The sequence below is a fragment of the Gymnoscopelus braueri genome (genome assembly GCF_963280865.1).
Source record: "Gymnoscopelus braueri genome assembly, chromosome: 19".
Lineage (NCBI taxonomy): Eukaryota > Metazoa > Chordata > Actinopteri > Myctophiformes > Myctophidae > Gymnoscopelus > Gymnoscopelus braueri.
The window spans coordinates 18,969,539-18,980,948 of NC_137621.1; positions in this window are offsets into that span (position 1 = coordinate 18,969,539).

Genomic DNA, 11,410 nt, shown 5'->3' on the forward strand with positions numbered 1-11,410 from the left:
ATTTGGGTCCTGCTCTCTGAGCCTTTGGTTGGTAGAATGACATACTCGCCACTAATTGCCTGACTACCTCTTCAGATGCTGGTCATTTAAATCTCCTCCCCCTCTCTCTCTCTCTCTTCCTCCCTCTCTTCTCTTCTAGTGTCAGTCTCTGTCTTCAAGGAAAAACTTGACACTATGCAGTGATGAGATCATTTAAATGTGGTCCTGGCACCTGGCACAAGATACAGCATAAATAATGTAATATTTTAACAGAACTTCATTATTTAACCCTCGTTTATTTTTATTTTTTTCCCCTCATGGACCTGTGGATTATACTTTAGTTTTTCCTCATGGACCTACTAGTGGATTATACCAGTAAAGCAACCTTTGAGGACTATATGGTTGTACTTGACACTTGCCGATACTCTGCATCTTAATCTTCATGTACATACACTGATATTCTCCTTGCACTAATGTCTAGGAACAGATCTGTTCCTACTTCATCTAGTATCTATACTAGATGCTAATATGCCCATGCACCTTCTTTTGAAACCTCATGTACATCAATTTTTTTGAATGGATATGCTATGTTTAAACATTGTTGTCTCTTTTGTTTTTATTCTTCATTTCTTTCCTTCCCTTGACCCCCCCCTACCCCCCCTCCCCCTCTTCTCTTTCTTCTTTCTCTTTTTATGGAAACAATAAAAACGATGGAGCTTGTACAAAAACTAATTTCACATCTGTAAACATGTGATGTGACAATAAAGATGATTCTGATTCTGATTCTAGTTCCAATGCCTTACATGCACCATGAAGAGACTAGAGAACAAACACCCTGCAGAAGTTTCTCAAGCTTGCTGAGAAACTTCTCCACTTGAGTACTCAGGATGTTCTATTAAGAGCCATTTGAGCAAGGTAAACATTTGGAGTCGCCATGCACCCCATCGCTATGGATGAGTTTCGGGCTCCAGGATACATGGGGATTTTCCTCTTTAGGGGAGAGCGACTCCAATATTTAGCTAAGTGTGCAGAGAGAGAAAGGGATGAGATTCCATCATTGTTGACACGTAGAGTTAATCTTCTGTATGGAACTCCTATGTTTGCTGTAGACCTGGAATGCAAGGATTCCTCACTGGCTCCTCCACATTCCTCCAACAGTGCTGAATGATTCTAGCACCGTCTGCTATTGTACAGACCACACTTAGGATGGTTGGTATGGTGTTTGTAAACATCCCGGAGTGTCTGGAACCCCCCCCCCCCCCCCCGCCGAACACACACACACACACACACGCACGCACGCACGCACGCACGCACCCACGCACGCACACGCACACACACACACACACACACACACACACACACACACACACACACACACACACACACACACACACACACACACACACTAAACGATCAAGTCAACTGGCACACCTAGGCAAAACATTCTTTTATAAAATGTCATCTAGCAAGGTTGGATGGCTTTAACAATGGAAGAAGGAAACCATTCTTGTTCAGAGAATTATTATAGTTCGCATTGTTTTTCTCTCTCCTCACCTCTCCCATCTTACTACCCTTGCCCAGGCACTGAACACACAGTCTTTATCTCTACCTGTCCAAATATCGTCCATTCATTCGCCAGACATGTTCTTGAACAGCATACATCCCCAATTCCCACGATCACAAACAATGTCTGCCAAAAGACACTTTGGAGGACGTTTTTGTTTTTCTTTAGTCTTCACAACTGATGTCCAATATTCTCTAACTGGTGATCAATACATGACCAACAGGTTTATTATGGCATGTAAGAATAGAAAAACAGTAAAAATATAAATAATATTTGTATGGTTTCAGTTGTGTATTTAAGTTGATGAAACCCGTGGAAATCAAGGACCTCTAATTATTTGTTCACTTGATCTTTTTGTTATTGGTTATATTTAATTGTATTTTTTGTGGGATGTAAGGGATAAATAAGGGACATGTTCAACAATTGTTCAATATGGAACTATAATTCATTATGATATTGCACTGCATTATTCTGTACAATTTACACTTTTGGCACACAGCTGTTATTATTCAGTAGTTTATGTTTGCATTTATAATACAATTAAAACATAAAACATGTTAAGAAAGAAGAAAGAAAGCAAGAAAGCAAGACAGCAAGAAAGCAAGAAAGCAAGAAAAAAAAGAAAGAAAATGGAGGGTTAAAATCTGTAGTTGTCTCCTACTATAAGCATGGTTTTGTTTGTTCAGAGGACAGAGCTGGGCTCCTACTGCACAACGATATATACATGTTTTCAAACCTGCACTGGCTGATACCTAATTAGGTCACTTTGTTGTCAATATAAATACATGCTGACAAGACAAGCACACCTGGTTGAAGTGATAATGTTATTCCAGGGGATATGTCTGCTGACATCTCCTTTTGAAATAACTTGGGAGTCATCAGTCCTTTGGCTAAACACATTACTGGAGCTTAAATGTTATTCTTGTGGCCTCTTTATCCTATGTCAAACAGTGTGTTTGGCTAAGCGAAAGCGTCATTCCTGCTCAGATTATTAAAAGCACAATTTCAGAGAATGAAAAGAACGTTTGGCAGCAGCTCGGCTACAATTCTAGCCTTAAGATGCAAACACATTCAAAGCCATTTTCCTGGACAAGCCAAAGCACATCAGTACAGTGTCCATTCACATGCTGATGCTGTGTTTAATAAATTCCACAATGTTTAATCATGTGAGGTCTGTGCTATCACTTGGAGCATTTTCTTAATAGAATGTACTATAGAGTACTAAAAGCAAAATCAGTTGGTGCTTCCAAACTAATTGTGATGAGAGCACTGATAGAGGGGAGTGCTGGTCGTGTCTGACTACTGGGTCCCCTGCATACTCTGCAGTGTCTATTGATGTTCTGAAGCCCAAATAGTAACTGGGGTGTCGCAGTGAATACACTTCCTTTTTACCATTGACCCCTCATTTTCCACTATTGCAGAGTAAAAGGTAAACAGATGAACAACAGTAATGATGTCCATTCATCATTGTTGGGGCAGCTCTGGTTTCCTCCACACTGGGGCCTTTGAGGGGAAGGTAGAGAACCAGAGAACCCCCTTCTACCATTAAGAAGGACCAGAATAACATTCAGTAAAGTTGCAAAGAGAAGCTGAGGAAGATAGGAGCCACTCATCATGGCACTGTAATCTCATAGCCTATTGGTTCTTTAATGTGATCATTCAGTGCTCATTATAACCACATGAACCCTAGCATCCCTCTTCTGGGCATGCCATAGGCGAACATTTGGTAAAATTAGACGAACAATCTGAAAATAGCACTGAAATTGACTGAAATTGGGGAAACCCCTTTGACATGATGATTCTGGTAAATGACCATGAATGTATGATATGATCTCGTAACGTTTTGACTCATGTTGGTCCACCTGGACAAGATATCTAAACAGGATGTGACATTATTCAGAGCTCAGACCTTCTGCCTTCCTGCCATTAATTAGCTCTAACAAACCATGACATTTTTCCTCCTTTACCAACCGCAGGTATTGGTCAGGGGGAAGTGCTCCAGCCATGAGTAAAATGCTTCTTATTGTTGCTTGAGGTGATTACCATTAGATCATAACAACACCTTTCATTTCATTTCAATCTAGTCAAATCCTGTTTACACTTCCGTGCTACATTGTCATATGTCTGAGACGCATATAGTCACATTTCTGTCACGCGTCAGGTGTCATCCTGTTTTCATGCCTGGTCCATTCTACAGGTGCATGTTGTTTTGCTTTGTAGGAAGTCAGGCACAAGTGATGGTAGGAGGTTATTTTTGTCTGAAGATGTTATGAAACAATTAATATGCACAGCAGGTCTCCACATTTTATGTAACTTGATGTAGCTGTGACTTTGACAGCACCATCTCAAATGCAGCGCAGGCTAAAGGTAATATACTGTACAGATCCTAACATTATAAGAAACTTTGCCTCAGTCTGTTCAGTTACATCTAGTTCCCCATGCCAGATGCTATCTGTTCAGCTGAGACTGAGCTCAATAGCTGTGTATGGATAGCACGTGTACAGTATGTATCAATTCAATACCCACTTCACCACCACCACCATAAGCCATGGAGTGGGGGAAGAGATCACATAGAGAAGCAAAAGCAAGGAGCATTAAATTATTTCATTTAATTTCAAAGTTCATTTATTCCCGAAAAGACAGTTGAGGTTTCCCGCATTTCCAACGTCACTGAAATTACAGACATTTAAAACAAGCCAAAGAACAAACATATCAATCACAGGATAATAAAATGCAATTAAAACAAGCAGACAAATAAAAGAAAACATCAATCACAGAACAATAAAATGCAATCAAAACAGTTACAGCTTGAGACACAGTGGCTAGAAATCAAAGTCCTAAACTATGCCAGAGAAGGAAGAACCTTAATCTCCACAATGTGTTAGAGGCCATTCCAAGAGCTAGTCGCATAGAATGCAGTTTTAACAAATTCAGTGCAAGCTCTGGTGACTTTAACCACTTGAAACCAAATGTCAGATCTACAAGCTCACAAAGCATTGTGGTGAGCTTGTAGATCAGATATTTTGAATTGTCTGGAAGTGTATAATAAATACTTCTGTGATCACGTTCTCCCATAAGCGAGACATATTTCTCATAATACTCGAATAACCGGGATTACGTTTGAACAAGCTGGTAAAAAAATCTGTCGTTGATGCTAAACTGGATGGTGTGTAGGTAGTGGCTGAAGTGAGAACAAGGAAGAAGCTGGAGGCTATCCTAGCTAACCCCACCCACCACCTCTACAAGGAGTTAGAGGAGCGATTTATATAGATTCACCCTCCCCCACAGAGGACCAATAGACTCGGTCAGACCTTTGTGCCGGTAGCCTTGATCCTATACGATGCCGCCAACGGACACCCCGCTTGGTCCATGGACTAATGACTATTGCTCGCGCTCAGCTATACCAAGTGTACGCAACACTAGAACAACAAGAGCTGACCTTAAAGATTAGGTTGAAGAGCTGCAATGTTAACCAGAAGCAAAAACGTTTCTCAGTCTGCCAAGATCTGGGGAGTAAGTGCAGACGACATGAGGAAACTTGCATTTCCAAAAGTTCCAGGGAAATCCTCCTGCAACCGAGGGAGAGGATGGCCTGATAGCTTCCATGACCTACCCACGCCTGATGGACCATTCACTACAAATGAGTACCAGAGGACCAAGGCTACCATCAAGTGTGGCAACAGCTGTGGGGACGATGGAGTGACACCCAAGGTTCTAAAATACGTGCCATGAGGAAGTGCTGGACTTTATCAACCAAGCATACACATCTAGCAGCTTCCCAAGCTGTGGCGTACAATGATCATTGTCCCAGTACCAAAGTCAGGTGACCTCACAAAGACGGACAACTACCAGGGAATCAGATTGAGCTCACTAGTCGCCAAGACAGCTAATAGACCTGTCTTAGACCCTCGGCTGAGAAACTCAGAATGGCTTTCAGCCTGAGCGTACAACAGTTGGGCAGATAGAGATTCTGAGGAGGATCCTGTAAGGGAGCGGAACCTGTCAGCGGTGATCACCTTCATTGACTTCCAAAAAGCTTTTGACACCATATACCGGGGGCCATATACCGGGGGAAACTCATGAACATTCTTTGGGCTTATGGTGTTCCTGAGAAGACGGAACAGATGATTGGGGCAAGCTATAGTTGGACTCGAGCCAAGGTTCTGACCTACAATGGTGAGACTAAAGAGTTACTCAAGGGTATCCTACAGAGTGATACCCTGGCCCTTTGGCGATGGGCCATGCCCTGCGACTCACAATCAGTGGGAGGGAGGAGACACTGTGTTTCACGCTGGTCCCAAGGAAGACTCAGTGAGTACATCCCATCACGATCACTGACCCCGACTATGCAGATGATTTTGCCTTAATTGCCGTAGTCTCTTATACACAGCAGAGAAAGTAAGGAACCCCCTTCCAGTATCCTCCTCAGAGTCTCAATCTGCCCAACTGTCCACACATTCGCATCGCATGACATCGCTCAAAACTCTAAATGGGGTTAGATTGTATATTTATTATTTTTCTCTGCTCCTTTAATGTATTTTTTTTTATCACAATACTGTATTTGTATGTTTTCTATACAGTATCTGTCCTGTGTTTTATTACTGCTGTACTGCCATTGAATTTCCCCCATGAGATCAATAAAGGTCTATAAATCTCTTTATCTATCTATCTAACCGATAAGAACACTGCTTCAAAAATCCTTTTCCTCCTAGATAAAGAAAAAACCCAGTTCTGACGTAACTTGGGGTCCAGGTTTTAGGTTAGCAATAGATTACTTTTTTTATTTTGTTACTCCCCCCAGTTTTTTCAGTTTCACCCAGGTGATGGCTGCTCAGATGGTTATAATGAGTAGTCAGGGGGTGCAGTTAGGGGTTAAGTGTCTTGCTCAGGGACACTTTGACACATAGACCATAGGCCACCGCTCCTTGTAAGTGGCTTCCTCAAGCCCTCTGTTATTAAAAAAGAGAAAAGACACAGAGAGGAGCTAATGGAATATAACTTTTAGACTAGATTAGAGGTTAGATTTATTTCAAGAAGGAGATACTTAGGAACATCTTCAATCAGGCAGGGAGATTTAGTGGACTGCAGCCTTGTTGGAGTGCTGCTGTTTATATTTTCAACCTCAAATTAGTTTATTCTCCCTCAGGTGCTAAAGGGAAGATTTTTAAAAGGCTTCTTTTGAAAACACATCAACCACAGCCATAAAATAAACCTGGGCAAATTAACATATAGAGTACAGAAGTCCTGACGTCACTCGTTCATCCCCAGGTTTCGCTATGGAGAATAACATTGGGTCATCTTAGAATCGTCTCATATAAGAATTGTGGTCCAAAAATAAACAAACTGTTTTGGCGATATTGTCAGGGAGGAGGTTCTGTATCGTTTGTGATAGTCAGTCACTTATATTTGATAAAGTCTGTTTCTGGAGAAAATTTTACTAATTCGGCGGAAGTATCATTATCGTTTTCTCACCGTCAGTTGATGCTTCATATCCATAAGAGTAAAACCGCCAGGGTCATTTATCTATTTTTGGAACACAGTTCTTATTTGACGCGATATTAAATACGTCTATGGGGATTCAGAATGGGGGTGGAAAACCGCGAACCAGGTAGACAAACCTAGGATGTGTAAATTACGTCAGACTTCGGTGCTCTATTTGCTGCAAAATGCATAAAAATGTTTTAGTAAGGAAGGTATTACTTACCATCGTAGCATCTTTATGAATTCAAAGCAAACGCAGTTCACATAAATAAACAGTGTTATTTTGATTGATACTCCCTTATTCTGCAATCATTGGATGGGAGGAACATGTAGGCCTAATACTTGACGCTATTAATACCTGCAAGTATGACTTATTCATGTTTTGAACCCTTTATTCTCTCTCCTTGTTTTTCATAAGCGATAGCTGAACATAATAGCACACATCTTGATTACAGATTAGTGATCTAGATGACTATGGTCTATAAAGACTGATGTATTACCAACAGTAAACATCAACACTATAGTGGTGAGAGCAGAACAGAATGACCCTCACCCTGACATCTATGAATCTTCCTAATTAACCCACAGAGACTTACAACCCAGGGTGTGTTTTAATTGGGTGGTGAAGTGACCGATTGACTGTCACAGGGACAGACGAGGAGCCCTAAGAGGAGACTGAAAAAGTAGGCCATGGTCTGACAAGTGTAAGGTGAAATTCATCCATGCTCGCCAAGTGTTTACGCAAACCGAAGCCAAGCAAAATTGTGCATGAAGATGTATTTATTTATGTGTATAGAATTTTTTTTACCCAAATAACTATAGCTTGTAGAACAAGGGACAGGGACTGGCGAGGACGGCGGGGAGAGAGGGTGGGTGGAGGTCAGGGAACTGGGGGAGAGTTAATAACTTGAACTAATAAACAATACAACCAACTGATGGGAATTTGGCATCCGTGCCATCCATTATTATCTGTCAATTCACTGTGCCTCGATTAAAAAAATAAAATAATAAGTGCTTGGGGTTGCTGCTCCGTGGCTACTGTGCACTTACTGGGACAGTGGATCTCATTACTCCTGACAATGTGTGTTTGTTTTCTTGTTTTTTATACCTCTGCTTGTAAGTGGCTATTCATGGAGCGTAGCTGACAGGGAGATGCTGGAGACAACCAATCCCAGATGGCGCAGTGCCCAGAGGGGACAGTTAAATGAGGACCACCGGAGTGGATAAAACAGCGGGACAGTGAACACCGGGGCCGCAGGATGCACATGCGCTACATTAAGTATAGTGCCAAAGCATATAGTCACTGTATGGTTGAATGGAAAGGTTGACCAGAACATCCTGAGCCGCAATCTCAGGTTTCTTAACCACTTTCAACCCATGGCTTCCCTTTTTTGGAGGCATGTCATTCTAGGTGAAAGTGTTCAAAAATGTTCAGAACTCACACACATAGCTGATCTACAAGTGTTGTGAGCTTGTAGATCAGCTGTTTTCCCATGTGTCAGAAGTTGTTATCACTGACTTTTGCTGATGCTTGATTTTCCATGATCCAAGAAGGCAATAAATAAATAATCAAACAAACAAACAAACAAACAAACAAACAAACAAACAAACAAACAAACAAACAAACAAACAAACAAACAAACAAACAAACAAACAAACAAACTCACTATGGCTTCGGGATGGTAAGGCTGAGGCTGTGACAAAGGAGGAGTCTGCTCTGTTGGTTCAGGTTCTGGTGTTCTCTCTGTCTCACTACTAACAGAACCCGGAGCAACAGGCAACACGCTGAAATGCTGAGAAATCAGAGTGTGTCGCTCAAGGATTTGGTATCACTTAAAGGATAAGGAATGTCATAACTGATGGTATCTGTACTGATTTACTTATCGGATTTGACTGATTTCCAACTGAAAAGGGATTCTAAATCTGAACAAAGGCTGATCGCTGATATTATGTTGCACTGTCAAGCCTTTACAGCTATCATATTACAGTCTAAGACCCTACAGTTCCCTAATTACATTTGTAGGGATTTTAGTAATCTGCTGTGCTCAGCTGAAGGCTATCAAGCTGAGCCGGGATTCATTTCTTTGGCACCGAGGAGACCAACAAAACCAACTATGAGCTCCCTGCACTGCTGCCGTGCAGAACACAGGGAGGCTATCTTTTCCCTCAAACCATAGCGCAGTGGTTCGCAAACTTTTTCATGTCAGGGACCCCCAACTTAATATATAGTTGACCCCCCTCTGAAAATATTGCTTGAAAATAGGTGATCTGTACGTTGTGAGCTTGTAGATCAGCTAGTTATAAACAGACTATACAGTATATAGGGTTAAAGTGGTTAAACTGATTTTGATACTATATTAAGTAATTTTCCCCATCTCAAGGACCTCTGGGGGTCCCCGGACACGACTTCATGACCTCTTTTAGACTATACAGAAATGTGTTAACATGAGCTCTGGTCAACATCCAAGAATCTGAGAGAGACTTGAGAAATGACTGAAAAGCAAGAAGTGCGTTTGGCAGCAGTAAGAGTTACTAGGCAGGACATGGGTCATGCGTCTGTGACATGCCACTATGAGGGGCGATCTTGATAGATGTTGGACCAAAGGCAGGGGGGTGGGGTGGGGTGGGCAGCAATGAATGAACCCAGGCTACTTACAACCCATGCACACACGCGCACACACACGCGCACACAAGCATACACGCACACCCACACACACGCCCACACACACGCACACACACACACGCGCACCCGCACCCGCACACACTGCCTGTTGAGGCAGAAACAGGCAGTGTTTCTGCCTATTTAGCAGAAACACAAGGTAAAATCTAAAATCACGCTTTTTATTGCAGAATATAAAAGAAAATAGTACAGAAGAAGAGTGGGCTACTTATGATTGTGCACACATGGACTGTGGCCATATATGAAAAATGTAAAATCACCATATCTCTGATCACACAGTCGGACTAACGTCTGATTTATACTTAGTTGCACACCAGTGACTCGCATTGATAATATCTGATCTACACAACACGAGGCGAGCTTGTAAATCTGCTCTTTTTGGTATGAGACACAATGCACAACCAAGTATAAATCAGGCTTAATTACTTTGGGTGATTTTGTGTGGCTGTCTTTCTATTGCAATTGTTGATGGGGAGTGTGTCGCTAGTTGCTACTGTGCAGGCTGGGGTTCACTGTTCACTCACCCCATGGGCTAAATGGGTTACCCTGGACTGCATCCAACAAGGCCTCAGGGAGCCTGCTTACGAATGGTGAGCCTCCTAGGAGCCAGGCTGTTCTATCTGGGGGACTCCAGTCTTATCGCTGGGATCAGGGGAATTTTCCCATCGAGATGAGAAGCAGATGTCTGTTCTGTTCCTTCCGTCTCGCTGTTTGCCCGTCTCTCTGTTTCTGTCTCTCTTGTTGTGTCTCTCTCTCTCCCTCCCTCTTTCAGTAAGATCTCACCCTTCATCCCCTCCCCCGGGTCAGCGGAGGAACATGAGGCACCATGGGAAGGGTAGATGTCCCCAGGCCCCTCCACATGACGAAGGGGCCTTGCTGTGGGAGGCAGTGCGTTTTAGGTAGCTGTTAGCACGTGGATCTGGTCCAAGCGCTCCGAACTTTCTCATGGAAAATACAGAAAAGGCACTTTGTTAAAAACGTCATAGTAGATTCCCACTTAGGGTTGGTAAACGATGTCTGTCTGTAAGGTAGGCCTGCTCTCCCAAGTGCACTTTGACTTTATTATTTTGTGTCCACTGTTGATCTTGTGTGTGACCCCCACTGACCCCTGGCAGGATGAGGATACAATGAGTTCATATGGGGAGAGGCTAGCGGTTCTCTCGATCATTCCCACCCACTACCACCGGCGTCAGTACTGATGTTACCCACGCTCTTGAGTCTCTGACTCCACTCTGTGCACCTGCCTCTCCCCTGGGTCACAGTCCTTGTTCCGCTAGAGCCTGGCCCCTTGGTCTACTGCCACCCTTTGACCCAGTACTGACGCGCATGAGTCTGTCTGGAAGCATACAGTAAACAGACAGGGTTCTCCCCATGCGCCAGTCAAAGGGTGTTTGGCTGTACTTTGTAAACAGATCAACCAGAGGAGGGCCAGGACGGGGACCTCCCTGGGGCATACAGACTTAAGCCACATTTATACACCCTGGAATGATGGTGTCGCTTGCCAAAAATAACTGATCTACAAGCTAGCAACGCATGGCGCTGCTTTTAGATCTGTTCTGATCTCCCTCTACATTGCAGAGGGATTTACCAGTATGTAGGATAAGCCTTAGGGCAAAATTATGCAGATATTAAAAACAAACCAAAAAATCTATCAAGCTATTAACATATGGGCCTATAGACGGATTTCTTGTTTACCAACATTGAGA